Source organism: Ciconia boyciana, chromosome 4, assembly GCF_034638445.1.
Source record: "Ciconia boyciana chromosome 4, ASM3463844v1, whole genome shotgun sequence".
NCBI lineage: Eukaryota > Metazoa > Chordata > Aves > Ciconiiformes > Ciconiidae > Ciconia > Ciconia boyciana.
Genome location: NC_132937.1, coordinates 51,268,752 through 51,286,205, shown reverse-complemented (window position 1 = coordinate 51,286,205; position 17,454 = coordinate 51,268,752).

Sequence of the window (17,454 nt, the reverse complement as noted above, 5' to 3'; positions counted from 1 at the left end):
AAGTCAGAATGATAAAGAATTATCAGCAAGCTTTTTGGTTTTGTTATTATTCCAATATTTTTCCTTTCCAGGGTACTGGACAGTGTCAGAATCTCTGGAACAGAAACCTTAAGCTAGTGCCAGTCTGAACTGATAAATCAACAATTTACAGGGCATTTCATTTTGTAACCAGATGCACACATATCTGGAAAGAAATGGAAAGCATTTAAGTCCGATTCAGATCTCTGGAGTCATGGCTAGACTACTTCCCAGGAACTTTGCAATGTGCTTACCCAACCTCTGCTTCTGGGGGTGTGTTGCGTTAGTATGCTGACACCCATGATGTAAACACAGACAGTGGGAAATCTATATCTACATGGCATTACATTTAACCTTCATAGATAAAAAGGATTTTCATCATGGATTTTATGGTTGTTTACAATTCTTGTGTTATTACTACTGTTGCTAGCTTATTATTTACATTTTGATTGCAGAAAGATCATGACTGAAACAGGGTTTGGAACATTGCTCTGAATACCTTTGTGATGCAATATAGTCCTTATTTGGTTTTACAAGTATGTCTCTTTTGAACATAAAATATTGGTCAAAAAAGGTTTATTTTGGTATAAAGACATGCAAGGGAAATGTGAACATGCTTTGTGCTTCCTAGAAAGACAAAAAACCCCACCCTTTTTTGCATCAGTTCTTAGCTCCTGAATTATTACGTCTGCCAGCTGTTTATATATCGACTACCATTGACTTGTTCACATTTGCTATTTTGAGATTTAATGTCCTATGCACATTCATAAATCCACATTCTCCAAATTACTTAATAGACATTTTTTGAAAGACAACAGACCAGAGAAAATGACTAATGTAGTAATCTTACACTAGGAACATTGATACAAAGTTGATTCAAAAAAATTAACTTGAATGTAAGTGGTTTATAATTCCCATGCATTAGCAACTGTCAGCATAGGTAATGGAACATGAGATGTTTAAAAATACGTGATATCAACAAAGCACATGATCAAAAATACAAGCAAAGCCAAAGAAAAGGAAAAAAAAAACCCCTTCATTATACTGCTTTATATAGAAATAAAGTCATTTGGTTGACAGTTGTACCAGAAACATATTGTCATACAGGAAAATTTTCTTTTCTCCAATGTCTGAAAAAAGTTGTATTATGAAAGGCATTCCAGCTACTCTAAATAGTTGAAAGGACATGGAACTGCTGACAAAATAGCCTTAAAGTGAGGGGAGGGATTGAAATTAGGTTATGACCTCTTTAAGGCCTCTGCTTCTGGCTAGCACACCTGCAGAGGGGCAAACCTCTGTCAGGAGCTCAGCGGAAGAATAGCAGAGACAGAAGCTCTCCCTTAAGAACATAGGGGTTATCGCATGCTCCCTCCTCCATTTGAGATCCTTCTGCCATAGTTGAAACAAACACTGCTGAGCAAGTATTTTAAGGAAACTAGGAAGAAGAACAAGGAAACTAGGAAGAAGAACACAGAGCTCTTTAAGACAACTGTTTTTCATTGACAATCTCAATATGGGAAGGCAGGACTACTTTTGCTCATCAGTGAGCAGAAAGCCTACGGGATCCTAGCTGTAGGCTGGAAAGAACCTGCAAGAAGCACACACTTAAGCTGTGGGTGATCACAGAGGTGGACTGCAAATGCAGAAATGGTAACCTGCACAGCCAGATTTATCATTTTCCTTGAACTTTTCTCGTCCCACTGAAGAAGAAAAAAGTAGCTATCCATAAAATACAGATCAGATAATTCCTACCCTTTGACTTTACTGCATGCTTTCTACTGGAAAAGTTAACTGATGGTGCCAAAGGCATCTTCTAAATGTCAGTTAGAAGAATGTGATGAAAGGCTGAATTCAGCTTCTTGTTCCAAAAGGGTACAATAATAGGTATTTATTTTGTTTTAGCTTACAGTGGAAGTTAGATCTCTTGCCTAGAAGTAGAAGGGAAACATAATGAGAGGTACTTCTTAAATCTAGCTTATAAACTCATATTTGTTCTTTCAGCATTCTCTAACATCCTAACTCTTACATGGCATCCATCAAAAATTGACTACAGCTACTGTCTAGACAGTTGGCATGCTGTTGACTTAGTAACACTATTGATAATAAACTTGGCATTCTCTCTGTTTCAGTCTGCAGTATCCTGAAACACCTTCTAGAGACCTTGTGACACCTGATAAGAGATTTGATTTTCATAGGTGAAGTGTCAGCATGGTTTTTAAAAAGCATTACTCTATTAATATGTCTGAAGTAAAACATTCAAGGACAGAGGTACTGCCAAATGTCTAGTGGCTTTAAAAGAAAAACTCTGATATATAACATCCTATTTGAGACAGTATCACTTTTGTATTCTTTTTTTTTTTTTTTTAATTGGGATCTACAGCTGCCCTTGAAGCCTCCCTTCTCTTACGTCTTTGAGCTGGAATCAGGGGAGTGCACATGCATACACTGTCAGTTTTGAACAAAGCACAGCACAGCCCTAATCTTTTTAGGATTCATAGATGTTACCAAGCATTGCAACCATAGTTATTTTTCAACATCTAAATGTTGAAAATGAGCAGCCATCCACTTTCCTTTGTACCATCTGTCTTTGCAAACTGGCTGGTTTTGATGGGACACCTTCCAGTTAGTCCACTTGCTGGTATTATTCTCTTTTAAGTTTTGGAGACATAGGGTAGTCTACTCTCTCCAGGCTGAATTTGGACAAGTCAGCCAGTACTTCTTCCTTATGCTTTTGGCTTGAAGATACTTAGGGCTGTCTCAATGCAGGCCAAAATTTAATCAGCCAAATGATGACTTCTGGGTATAAAGATTCTGGACCATAGGCTAATTTCTAATGCCAACCAATCAGCTACTCGTTCTTTTTTTACCTGCCAGGCTTGTGTAAGTCAACTGGCAGCACTTCAGTGTACTTAGGATTTGAGAAATCTGGAAGTTCAGTTAAAAGAACAATGCAACCTCAGGGACATGACCAAACTCTATTTAAACAAGACTTTCACTCACTGTAACTTAGCTAGTCTGGCATGGAGCACCACTTAACAATATTTACATCCCCTCAGTTTTTGTAATTAGGAACCCAGTTCTCAAATCCAAGTTCAACTTTTTGGGACCAGACAAAGGACAGAGCTTCATGAGCACTAAAGTTGCATCAAGTTTTCAGTTCACACAGGCCTGTATATGTGTGTGTGTCTGTGGATATATGTTTATATTTTTGAAATTGTAACAGGGACTGTTCCCAGGCCAAGATGCCTTCCCATATCTTTTCAGAGTCTTTTTGCTGCATCTAAACCTCTTTTGCTTTCTGATTGCTCCACAAATCCTCTACACTTCCATCTGCTTGCACAAAAATCTCTGTGCTTTAAATGATGTTTTATTACAGAAGACATGGTGAATAACTGATTATGCCTCCTGTTGATGATGGGTTAGCAGCTGTCCTGTTTTTGGCACTGGAGTCCTCATTGTAATATCTATATTTAGAGCTATGGTGTGAGATTTCTCTATTTTGCTCTTGTTTAAGAAGAAGCCGTATATCTTTAATGACCTAAAATAAAATTTTGAAATATGTGAGTATTTATTTGGCATTAAATGTGTAGGTCGTCAGAGCCGGGGTCTTGTCATTACTTAAGTCATTAAAGTAACACAAAAGATTGCATGTTGGGCTAACCCTGTGCATAGGGTTGTTTTCACTCTTTCAGCATATTTACTATTTTATCTCCCATAAAATACTTTATGGATTTTATAGGTTTCAAAGATAAATATTTTATATCTTCTTTTGGATGCTTTTGCTGGCCTTCTGCAAAAGTATGGAGGGTGAGTGAAGAAAGAAGAAATCTTGCCTAAGAATGTTAACTAAGATTCAGCAGCTTCTTTTTCCATGACAGGCAGCCTAGCCCATATGGTAATTTCCTAGCTTTTTGCTTAAGAAAGGAATCAAGTGATAATATATCTCTGCTTCATGCAGGTTCTTAAGTGATGCATTTCTTCATTATTTGTATGATGCCCAGACAAAAAAATGCCCAGACATCATACAAATGTGAGAAATACATACACATTTGTGTGATGGGGTGGGGTAAATATTCACTCCTGCAAAAACAGACTCCACAGTTTGAATTCTATTAATTCAACATTAGTTATGTACTGAGGACTGGATTTGGCATTTTTCTTCATTCAAGGTTTGTTTGCTTACATACAATGGTGGCCTGTGGAATGGCTAATTTTTTTCTTAAATTACTGATGTAAAGGCAATGCTATACTCATTTCCAAATAAGGCTTGGTTTCATTGATGTCATATTCTTCCATCAGTTAGGAATGTATGACTGTTTAATTGTATCTCTTTTGTTAAACAGTGCTTTAGATTAAAATGAAAATTGGTTTCTAAGATATGTTTGTCACACGAATCTCAATACTTAACAGTAAAAGGTTGGCAATTTAATGAAAATCAAGATTCTCGTGAGATCTACAGTTCCTTGTTAGATACCTCTACTGGAAAAAGGATGTGTGTAAGTACCTATGTACATGCTCTGCCATTACCAAAGTAATCAGTTAAAAATGGTTTTTAATCTTTAGGATCATACTGATAATATAGCTGTGACACATTTTATTTTCCCTTGCTCTCCAGAATATCAATGAGATAATGAGATTTCATGATAATGAGACCATGTTGAAGGCTACGGACAGACAAGTGGGAATTTTCACTTTCCCTTGACAAACAACATGTTAAAAGTCCAATGGTAGGATCCTCCGTACATACATCAGTTTAATTATAAACAAAACTGAGCAATTCTGGTGAGTGATAGTCCACATTTTGTCATACTCTCCTGCACACCTAAGAATTTCCTGAAGAGATAAACTAATTTAAAAATAATAAGGCAGAATTCTCAACTGATTAATCATTAATTTCTGTCCTAAATACACTTCATTCTCATGCACACACAAAATCTTGAACTTTTTTTGTTGTTGTTTTTTTTTTTGGTTGGTTGGTTTTGGGTTTTGTTTTTTTTTTTTTTTGTTTTGTTTTAATATTGGTTATGTATGTACACGTGTGTTCCAAAGAATAATCACAGAATGGAGGCAATTGTGTAAGCATTTAGAGTAAGCATTTAGAGTCTGCTGGGGGGGGGGGGGGGGGGAGTAGAAGATGTGTGAAGTTACAGAAATAACTGGGGCAGACAATACACAACATATTTGTAGTTTACTGTTAGATTGGCAGCTGGAAATCAAATCACGTTAACGTTTAGTGCTTGGAAGATATCAGAGATTATGCACACATATGTGTTAACAATAAATAACCAGTATGTTAACTGTCATCTTTATTTTGGGACACAAAATTAAACCCTAGTATGATGTGAATAACATATAGACAAAATGCAAAAACTTGTTCTGTTGATGAATTTTTTGTAAAAGATATAATGCAGCATCAATGCTGAGAAATATGTACTAGCAGTTCACAGATTTAGTTTAGACATATTATAAGTTGTCTGAAAAGTTATTTTCTTTTACTGTCTGACAGCCATCAGCTATTGCTCTGGTAGTACCATGGAGAAAATGGAGTTACCAAAGTAAACCAAAATAGAATCTGAACAGCTTTCAAAACAAATATTCCATACACCTGTATGCTATATATACTTAGTTAAGTTATTCCATGTGATTTCATACTTACTTTATATTACTATTGTGTCTCTAGCTTTAAAGGCTTCTGCCATGTATCTTCACTTTTAAGGACTATGGATGCTATAAGAAGACTTGACTCATAATGTCTTTTACATTATCCCCACATCATTCGTGTACAAGTGGGGGTAGCAGTTCAGACACAGATGACCTTTATCAGGGATTCTATGAAGTAAAAGTGTCTTTACAAAATTTAAGCTGTGTCCTTTATTGAATAAAAACTACTCTCCTGAGAAAGGCTGTTTGTGGCTGAAATGTCGGGTCTACCCTCTGGTACAAAATTTCTCTAGCAGTGAGAAATAAAGTTATACCCAGAGCATTACTTTTTAAAGAGTTTTCTTCCTCTCCTGTTATGTTCTGGGATTCCTTCTCCATTAGCTGTCTAGCCTTTCATAGTAGAACAGATGATCAGGTGCTATATGTACAAAGACTAGATCTCAGAACGCTGTTAGTTTTTCAGCAGGCTAATTCTTTAATGTAGACCTTTTTTCCCTTACAGAGAATCCATAACCTGAAAGCAGTGGCAAATTACAAGTCCATATATATATGGATTCATAGCTCTATGTATATTGGGCTGGCATCTTTGAAGTGCATGTAACACCAGTGAATAATACACTATTCACAGCTTATTGAAAAAAAACAAACAAAACTCACAACCAAATCTCCAAACCACTGTAAATAGTATTAGGGAAAATGGCACTACTTAACAGTATTATGCAAATAACCATTTAATTAATCTATAACTGCATTTTAGCCACTGGCCATGTAAATGAAAAGCATTGCAAATGCCTTGAAATTGTAGACTAACTACCTGTTCATTTCTTTCTTCTTCTTTTAAGCCTCAGACTAAGTTTTTCAACGTTTCAAATTGTATGGTAATTGCCTTGAACCATTTGACAATATTAAACACATCTGCTTAGTAAGCAGACTGAACAATTTCAATGGCCACTCTCCATACAGGGGCTTATCCAAATCTCTAAATCCCACTGACTTTCATGGATTTTTGAAATATGTGCTTGCTGCATATGAACTATTTGGATAGGTGGTGTTGGTATACAGGCTGACATAGTTCAGGTGAGTGAATGGTACTTGTGCAGTCTGGATGTGTGTCACAGTCAAAATGTTATCTGGAGTACTTGGAGTGTATTCCTCCTGAAAGCACAGTCTAACTTCTTCACCCCTGAAAACATGCTACAAAGTACAAGTGAAAAAGGTGTCGTGCTAAGGAGAGCAAAGGATTACATCTTTCCCTTTTTTGTCCAGGGGAAGCAAAATATCTCCTTTTATCTTTCATTGCACTCTGGTTACAAAAATATTACCTGTTAAGTTATTTTTGGCTTATAGACCCTTAGTCGTCATTAAATTACTGAAGATTTACATTTGTGTAATTTAGGTAATACAAAGCCAGAGGAACATAGAGGTGAATTGGATTATATAATTAAGTGGAGTCCTGTTTTTTTAACACAAAAAGAGAATAGAAAATTTTATTCATGGCCAAAAATAAAATAGGTTGTCATTACTCATTTCAAACCTTATTTTAGATGCTGCCAGTTTATTAATAAATCCTTCATTACTAAGATGCCCTGTGATATTAAGAATGATGAAAAAATTACCTTGTGCACTGACAAAATAGAAAATCAGCTACACAAAATGCTATCAGCCAGTTGCATTTTCATCTGTGGTGATCTCAAATTGAATAGGAAAAAAGAATTGCCATACTCAGGCAAAAATATTCTATGCATTACTATGTCTATATCTGACTATAAGACATCAGGAAGTCTGTTTTATGCCTGTGCAGTACTCTACCATAAACTGATTGAAGAGGTATACTTCAATTATTTTATACCTGAAGTACTGGCATTAATGGTGATTGCGAATAATTTATTCAGTACCGTAAGATCCAGAGAAAAGTACTTTTCTGAATTAGATCAAGCTTACCACATGTATCAAATATCAAAATACAATTTAATGTGACTCTAAATTATGAAAATAACTGCTTCTACAAATAGCACACAGAGAGCTTAGTATGGTTTTTGTCTGAAGTGTCACATTGGCTCTATCATGTGAGAAAAGTAAGGAAATAATTAAAATCCCATTTTCAATGTTCTTTTGGGTATACTTTTCAAGTATGAAAAAGTTCAGTTTAGAAGAATTCTTTAACAAATTTAAATTAAGTAAATGTGAAAAAATACGCAAGAGAAAAAAAGTCTTGTGAAATATTCTGCTTCATAATGATGGTTATATTTATTCACTTCTAAAGCAGTAACTTGATTGTGATTGCTTGGTTTGAGGAAATTATTTCTGTTAGCATAGTGAGAAATTGTAAGATTTTTGCCACTGCACTACTATAGTTCAACTCAAGCATATTGGCTGTCAATTATGTCATCTAAGTAACTAGTTTAACAATATTTTGTATCAGCAACCGAGAAAATGAATTATTTTCCTTAGTGTTACTGTATTTGTTCATGTTATGATCCATTATTGTCATGCAAAAGCACAGTGAAAAACATTCCAGACATTCAGGTTATTTGACAGATTTCACATGTGAAGTCAAATAGACAGACACAACCAGGCAGACATGTTTCCACTGGAATCCTACACCTTTATTCTGGCCTTTCACTGCTTAACATTTTTATTGCAGATATACAAGAGAATGGTAAATCACCATTAATAATGTCTATAAATGACTCAAGATTTGTCAGGAAAAAAGGGCAAAATTAAGAAGACAAGTCAATCTACAAAGTAGATCGTGAACTACAGCTAAATGCAAGATCTATGCATAGGACTGAAGAACATACGCCATTCTTTTGTGAGTGAGGCATTCCATCTTGGGAAGCAGTAATTCTTAAAGATTAGGAGGTAAGTAAATAAAAGCTGACCACAAATGCCCACTGTGCCCAAAAAACTATTGTAACCCTTGCTTGTCTAAACAACAGTCTTGGTAGACATAGGTTGATTCTCTTACCTCTCTATTTTGAAATGGTGGGACTGTTCTTGGATATATCAGTTGAGGTGTGATGGTCACAATTAGTAGAGAAAATTCATAAAGACACAGAAGAAAAATTAAAGGGTGAGAAAACAGATATGAATCAAATCACTGAATGTGTAAGAAGCTTATAAAGTGACAATATGGAGGTAAGAAAATTCTGTAATTACTTACATGAACAGAAATATGATATTAGAGAATTAGTCAACCTAGTAAATTGAATTTAAGCTAAATTTACACAAATTTACTCCATCAATAAAACACATTTTAATTAGCATTGTTAACCAACAAAACTACTTGCATGATTTGCAACGAATTCTCCACAAGTAATTTTTAAACCAAGACAAAATACTTATGTAAAAACTAAACTCCAGTTCAAATAAGAATTGATGTGAAGAGCACCTAAAGCATGTGTTATGCAAAAGGTCAAACTAGCTGAAACCAGTGTTCTGACCTTATAACCTATACATAGATGAATTACTTCAGACAACTTCTTGTATCTGATAACATATTTTCTATCTGTGCATCAAAGGAAGAAAAGTATGCTACAATACATGAGCCATGGGACCTTGACAGGGTTGAAAGGGACCTTGACAAGCCTGAGAAGTGGGTCCATGTGGACCTCATGAAGTTCAAAAAGGCTAAGTGCAAGGTCCTGCATCTGAGTCAGGGAAATCATAGAATAGTTTAGGTTGGAAGGGACCTTTAAAGATCATCTAGTCCAATCCCCCTGCCATGGGCAGGGACATTTTCCACTAGATCAGATTGCTCAAAGCTCCATCCAACCTGACCGTGAGCACTTCAAGGGCTGGGGCCATCCATATCGTTGCTGGTCAACCTATTGGGCATTCCCCAGTATCAGTAGAAAGTGGGTAATGAATGGATTGAGAGCAGCCCTGCAGAGAAGGGCTTGGGGATAGTGGTGGATGAAAAATTGGCTATGAGCTGGCAATGTGTGCTTGCAGCCCAGAAAGCCAATCATGTCCTGGGCTGCATCAAAAGAAGCGTGGCCAGCAGGTCGAGCAAGATGATTCTCACCCTTTACTCTGCTCTCGTGAGACCCCACCTGGAGTACTGCATGCAGTTCTGGGGTCCCCAATACAAAAAAGACATGGACCTCTCAGAATGGGTCCAGAGAAGAGCAACAAAAACAATCAGATGGCTAGAAGACCTCTCCTATGAAGAAAGGCTGAGTGAGTTGGAGTTGCTCAGCCTGGAGAAGGCTCTGGGGAAACCTTATTTTGGCCATTCAATATATAAAGGGGGCTTAGAAGAAAGATGGAGAGAGACTTTTTACAAAGGTCTGTAGTGACAGGACAAGGGGCAATGGGTTTTCACTGGAAGAGGGTAGATTCAGACTGGATACAAAGAAGAAATTTTTTACTAGGAGGGTGGTGAGACACTGAAACAGGTTACCCAGAGAAGCTGTGGATGCCCCATCCCTGGAAATATTCAAGGTCAGGTTGGATGGACTTTGAGCAACCTGGTCTAGTGAAAGATGTCCCTGCCCATGGCAGGGGTGTTGAACTAGATGATCTTTAAAGGTCCCTTCCAACCCAAACTATTCTATGATTCTAATAGTGCAATGGGACATGATTGCTGTTCACATCAATAGAACAGCTCATTTTTACAGACCAGCAATTTTTGTGTACTAATTACTAATTATTACTGAAAGGATAACCTTAATACAAATAACAGCATTTAGAATATAAAAAAGTATTTGATTAGGTGACTACTTAAGTTGTCTTAAACAAATATTACTTTTCTGCTGAAAAATTCTCCTACTTCATGGACAGGTCCTCTTCAGAGTGCTGGAGAGGACATTATACTAGAAAGAAAAAAAGGGTGACTTGATATTATTATCTCTATATGCTTATGTCTTGCTGCTAGATTACTGGTAGATCTTTACTAAAGGAAATAACAGGGATAAATAAAGCCTTAACTTGAAATCGATGCTATTGATTTGAAGGCTTATGGAGAGATTAATCTTTACAGTCATTTTAAACTGAGCCTTATTTTTTCAGCACTACTATGCTTAAAGGCTTTAGAAACGCTTCCTGAGTTTGATAATATGAATCATATACTGGTCTAAGCTGATTATTAAAAACTAAAAAGTAAAACAAATAAATTAAGATAGTGACAAAAGACTTCTACTATATAATAAATAACTTGTTAAGGAAAACAAACAAACAAGAACTATACAATAATTTAGGACTGTTACACATCAGGAGAAATTACATGGAACTGTTTGACCAGTATATAGTCAAAACTATAATAAAATTACAAATACTGTCTGGATAGTAATAAACAGCTAATGAAACAGTCACTGGAATCCTAAATCCATGTATCATCCTGCACATGTTTTATGTATGTTTTATGCAGTCATTATTTACAGGATTGTGTGAGATTGTTCCTAGTATTGCTTACATTTTATGTTAAATTAATTGGAAGATAAAAATTATCTAGGCTTATGCTGCAATCAGTTGAAAGTAAGAAAAGAAGTAGTGAAATATGGGTATGGAGTTTTATTTTTCTGGTGGTTAATTTCACTGGCCTTAATTTTTCTCCCTGAAATTACTGGAAACTATTTACCAGCAGCCTAGCTCTGTAAAACCATGGAGCAGATTTTTAAATGGGTGAACTTTCTTTCCTTGAGTCTTGAGTGAAGAGTTAGACAGCAGAAGTGGGAGGGAGGTATTTGTTAGACTGTCTGAGGAAAGGTATCCAAGATGAGATATGGTCCAAAATACTATTTTTTTCCCTATTAGTTTGCATCATACCATCAATCCACAGTACAAAAAGAAACAGATAACAAGTCAAACTTAATCTGGGCAAACACTTCTTTACGCTTATAAAGAAAATCACCAGGATAATTTAGGAACTATGTGGAGTCCTGGAATGGCATTAGGAAATAGGAGAGTAGCCCCTTTAAAAAATGAGTCATAGGATGGTGAGCTATATCCAACATACTTAGTTTCAGCAATAATCCTATCTTTTAGTCAGGCCCAGACTTCAGATTATCTCCACAAGTACAATTCTTCTCAAGGAACTTGCCCATTTGCAAAGTTGTTTTTAATTTGATACCCTTTCATTGCCTCATCCTTCCTGGGTATTGCTGTTGTCCTAAAGGCCCACAGAACTTTTCTCCTCCCAACAATCTCCAGGACACTAGAGATGACTACATTGGCTAGAAACAACCCATTTGAGTTTCTCCCTTGTCCTTCTACCACAGAAACTTCATCCAGATCCAGTAGTGCTTGATAAGCTGAAGTAAACATGTAGCATTATTATCCTCTCTAGGTAATAATGCTGTGACATTTCTCTAGCCATTCCCTTCCCATCATATTGAATGGTCTTTGTCTCCCACTTTTCCACATTACCTGATTGTAGTCCTTCAGATCTCTCAACAATGCTATTTCTGCAAGATCAGAGGTACAAAAAGGAAGGTCTGCAGTACAGGAACTGCCCTGTTCATTCCTATGTTCATGTATTTCCCAATTACCACAGATCTGCAATTCTATTGGGAACTGTCAGAATTATTTTAAAAAGGCATTAGTGAAGTATTCTGGAAAGAAGAGCTTTCTGTGGTTAAGTTGGTAACAAACCCCTAGTGTCTCAGAATCAGAACAGCTGGGGCTGGAAGGCACCACTGGAGTTCTCTATAGTCTAGTCCCCTGAATAAGGTAGGGCCAACTAGATCAAGTTACTCAGGGCTGTGGCCAGTTGGGTTCTGCAGATCTGCACTGTTTGCCCTCAATAAAAAACCCCTTTCCTATGTTATCATGGACCAAAAAACCCCCACCAGCTTTGAATCTCCCTCCACTCAGGCATGTCTTTGCTCTAGCCTTGCTTGGCTGTCTCTTCGCTTTGCCCCTGCTTGGGTGTCTCTTTGCTCCAGCCCTTGCTCAGCTATCTCTCTGCTCTAGTCCCTCCTCAGGTGTATCTTTGGTCTAGTCCATCTCAGGCATCTATGCTCTAGTCCTTGCTTGAGCCTCTCTTTGTTCCTGACCACTCAGGCTGCTCCTCCACCCTTGCTCAGAAGACTCTTACTCTGCTGTCCTTCTTTTTTCTCCTTGACATCTCTTTTTTTCTTCTGCATCTCTCTCCTGATATGTTGCCCCTCCTACCCTATTTCCCCTTGCTCCCACTCAGGTGTCCCTCCTACCTTGGTGTTGTCTATTGCACCTTCTCTTCTCTAGAGATTACTGCCCTTAAATATATTTTTGCAGAGTCACCATATGCTCCTCTGACGGGTACAATTAGGTGTGCAGTAGGTTGGTTTTCTCCATAGCAGAGCTATCGGTAACTGGTTGTGACCGGCTCAGGGCAGTCCCACACCTCCTCCTGCACAGGTCACCACTGCAGCCCCTCACCCACTACCAAAATCTTCCAGTTATGCCTGATACAAGTTTACATGGAATTTCTTTCATTTCAGTTTGGGCCCATTGACTTTTGTCACTTGCCTCTCCAGTCTTGTACATCTAATTGCTTGGGGGATCAGAAGTCTAAGAGGAGTTTAGAGAAGGAAGTGGCCAGACTACTGGTAAAGCAGACAGACATATGAACACATTCTTTCAAACAGATGATTCATGATTGACCAGATGGGTCTTATGCGATATACAGATAATGAGCTATTCGTTACCATGTACAGCTCATGACCCTTCTGTCAAGACATATGAAGACATGGATGTGGCTTGATGAGCTCTCCAGGTTTGAGGGCCTAACGTATCTTGTTAACTGAAACAGGCTTGTGTCCGAGATGATCCAAGCCCAATGCTTCTTACTCAATTTCAACTCTGAAGATCTTCTTCCTGTTTTAACTTACAGTCTTTGTTTCAGCCTAATCATATAACTTTGGTGTCCCTTAAGAATTTGCTTCCATAAACATTATCTTATATGCAATTAAAGTGTCATAAAAGACATTTCCAAAAGTTGGATAAATACACATTGCTCCTTGACCTGAATTTATTACACCTATACAACAGCTATAGCACTCCTTTCCCTCTTTTTTCACTTAGTCATGTTGTGTGCTTACCTGTACATTGTTAGCAAAGTACTTTTCTTGAGGTGCAGAAACTTTTAAATTAGTTTTCAATCTTGGAGGTTTTTTCCTGTATGTAGTAGTCTTAAAAGACTGTTTTCCTCTCTCCTTTCAGGCACATGGGGTACTCTTATGATTAGATCAAATGAATGAATCAAAAAAACACAAAAAAAGTTCAGTTTTGTAGCTTTTGAAGATCTAAGTTAGAATTAGGTACTTTTGTGTTAATTAGCACTTACTCTGTTATAACTACTTTACAATAGCAACAAAAATCTAACTACTATTCTTATTATTTGTAGTGATGGCTTCATAACTATGTCTCATTCTTCCAGCATTTGGGCTAAATGGAAACAGAGCTATGAACCCAGAAAGTTTGACTCAGTGTTCTATTTTACCCTCACAGAGGTTTTTTGAACAGAGACCTTATCTGCTGTTTGCAGACACGAAATATCTTAAAGGGAAAGCATCTGTGGTCTTTGTCATGTAATATTAGCAGTAGGTCCCTTATAAATACAGGCATAAATTCAGACCTGCTGGCTTTACAGATTTCTGCCTATTGTTTTCAGACTTCTGCATGTGTCTCCAGGGAAAAGGCAGCAGTCCTGACAACTGAACTACTCCGTTCCCTTCGTATTGGTTGCCCTTTCCTTTTTTTCTTCCTCACAGTCACTGAGGGCTGCCAATCGTTATTACTACATATAAAAAGGGACTTGTTATCCTCCTGAATGTAAGGACATCGTGTTTCCTCTTCATCTCTCAGCAAAAGGTTAAGAACCCTGGCAAAGTGAGGGTGAAGGGCTGTCTCTTGTTGAGGCTTACAATATGGCTTACAAGTGTAAAGCAGCTAATACCTAATGCCTTTGCACCTCCTTGATCTTCTTGTTCCCTCTTCCTCCCTTCATCTTCAACCTGAGTGCATATAAAGTTCCCTTATATGTGATTTTCACAGGCTTGTGAGAAGTAAAAAGAAAGTTCATCTCCAGCATGTGCTGTAAGTCAGGAAGGTAGTGTAAAGAGGATTAAAAGATAAGGAAACAGGTGGACCTCTGGACCGCTAATGGACAAGTTTTATGGGCTGTGAGGAGGAGCCGAGAGCCAGCATTCCTGGATTGTGATGACAACAAACTATACCATGATTAGGGAAGGAAAAGAGGAAAATTTGCAGATTAGAAGTGTGGATAATTTGTGGAGACATCACATATGTGAAGCAGGGAGATTCAGAATCATAGATTAAATTCATGCAAGGCTAGAACAGATGTTTAATGACTTGAGAGCACATAGAATTAGACAGTGTTTCTTTTTTGAAACAAACTTAAAGCCTTACTACCAATCACCAATTAGCATGTCCTATACATCATTTTTTTAAGTGAAATTTTAACTCACAAAAATTTGCCTAGATTGGTGTTGATATCACCTAGTACAGCACAAACATTTGTGGCAATTCTTTCTGAGCTCCTGAATCTACCAACACATTCTTTGTCTACAGATATGGGTTCCCTCTCTACTTCCAAGGAATCTTCATGTACAAAGAGCCACTTGGTTCCCAAGAGATCTGAAAGAGGCTTTGATTCATCTAGGAGTAGGTGGAGAATAGGCATGCATATGCCTAACAGAGATATATTCTTTTAGGACTTTGCAGCTGTTGCTTATTGCCAGTGAGCTTGGGCATTTCTTTTCATCAAAGGCATACTACTGTTTTTTTACTGGCACTGAGTGAGTCTGGAGTTACGTATAGAAGATAAATTGTACCATTATTGTTCAAACTACCAACTTATGTTAAAGATATGAAAGTTCAGTGGTGTTGAGAAAAGCAAAACTTCATTCACAGGGCCTTTTTTTATTCCATAATTGTAATTGGGTGACTCTGCATGTACGTGACTTCATTACTTCTTTAACTTTGAATTTATTAGATGTTTAGATATGGCCAAAGAAATAAAAATATCTCCTTGAATGACAAAATAAAACTACCCTTGTATGTCATTCATCTCTTTCCTTTTTGCATTCCACTTGAAAACTCCTCCAATCTGCCAGCTCTTACCAAAGTTGTTCACATTCAGAGTAATACATTTTAATTTGTTACCAAGCAGGTTTACCATGAGTGGTTTATTCTTGTGCCACTTACAATGTTGTCCGTTTTGATTTCTAGAAGCCAAGTGAAAAAGGAGATCAGAGCAGTTGTGATCAAAGGTATTTGAAATTCTCTTGTGAGGACTCACACAATCAAGGAATAAAAGTTTCCATCTTATTCCTAATACAGAGTAGACCATATTTGCTGCTTACCTTAAACTTGAGTCTAAACAACCTTTTATTAGCAGTCAAGCCTCAACTGATGTGTCACTCTTGTAACTTGGCAGAAAGCAACAAGGCCCTGAAAATGCTACTGGTGGCTCTCACTTGCCTGTGTGAGCCAAATAACACAAGGTCATTCAATCACCCTTTGTCCCCCATTTTTTCCTAGAGGCTGCTATGCTTTACATTACTATTTACTGTTTGAGTCAGAAGTACATTTTCATGATTTATTTATATAGCACATCAAGTTTTAAATAAAACATGCATCTGAATTTAAAGTTCTGTCTCTAATGTGCCAGTTATGTGACTAATTCATTAGGTTTGTCACTGACTTATGAATTATACAAATGACTTTTAAACCATGAAGCTGATTTGGATCCATCTTTCATACTTTGGAATGTAAATATCTGTTTTATTAATAGCAGTTTGTTTATAAAGAATGAGCTTAAAAGTTAACCTACAGTCTTACCATTGAAAGTATGGTTTGCCCTAGCAAATTATTGAAATACAGTTACCTGTAAAGATTTATATCTATACTCCCATTTTAAACACCAGGTGCTCTTTCAACCTTACTAAGATGGATTCTGCCCTTTTTCTTCCAGGAGTATGTGGGAGGATAGCAATGGGGAGATACTAATGCTTGAGGTTCACCCTGTCACCAGGAGAGTCTATGGTGTCCTCTTCTGTTACTTCTCCTCCGTCTGTACAGTAAGGAAAGCATATTAGTCAGCATTTTGGATCTCTAGGGTTGGGATGTCATATCTCAATTATCTCCCCACTTCAATCACATGGGAATAACTACATGGAGTCAGGAATAAACCAAATAAGGATGACAGAAGCCAAGTGCTTAATGCACACAGGAGACAAAATGATCTTTAAATTAAGATTTTTCTGTGAATATTAGAACTAACCACATCTGCTTTTCAATGGGTTTTCACCTTTTACCCTCTAGTCCCCCCAGACAGGAAAACCAGATGCCTTTTCACCTTCTGCCACTAGGCAGGGACAGCACTTGGTGCGCACAGTAGATCAGGATGTGGCTGCTGGCTGGCCAGTTCACTGCTGCCACAAAGAACCTGCAATCTAAACTCACCTGTCTCCCAGTAAGGACACTCCCACCCTCTCTTGAAGAGATATCCCCCCAACTTTTCCCAAACTGGCATTAATGTAAATTATTTCTAAGAGAAATAAGAGGAGTTTCTTTCAGATTTGATTGAAGTTGCTAAATAGGATTGAAGCCTTATTAGGTGACAGACACAAATGTGAGTGTGTAAGTCACATTTCCATAACAAAACCGCGTGAAAATGAAATGGTCATTAAAGAGAATTAGTATCTGTTTTGAGGTTATTAGGCCTTCTCTTTTACAGAGGGGAACATTCATAATCAAACAGCTTCACTAATTCTAAGAAGATTTGTCTGAGCAAACGGTGATCCAAAACCTTCTCAGGAAAGGTTA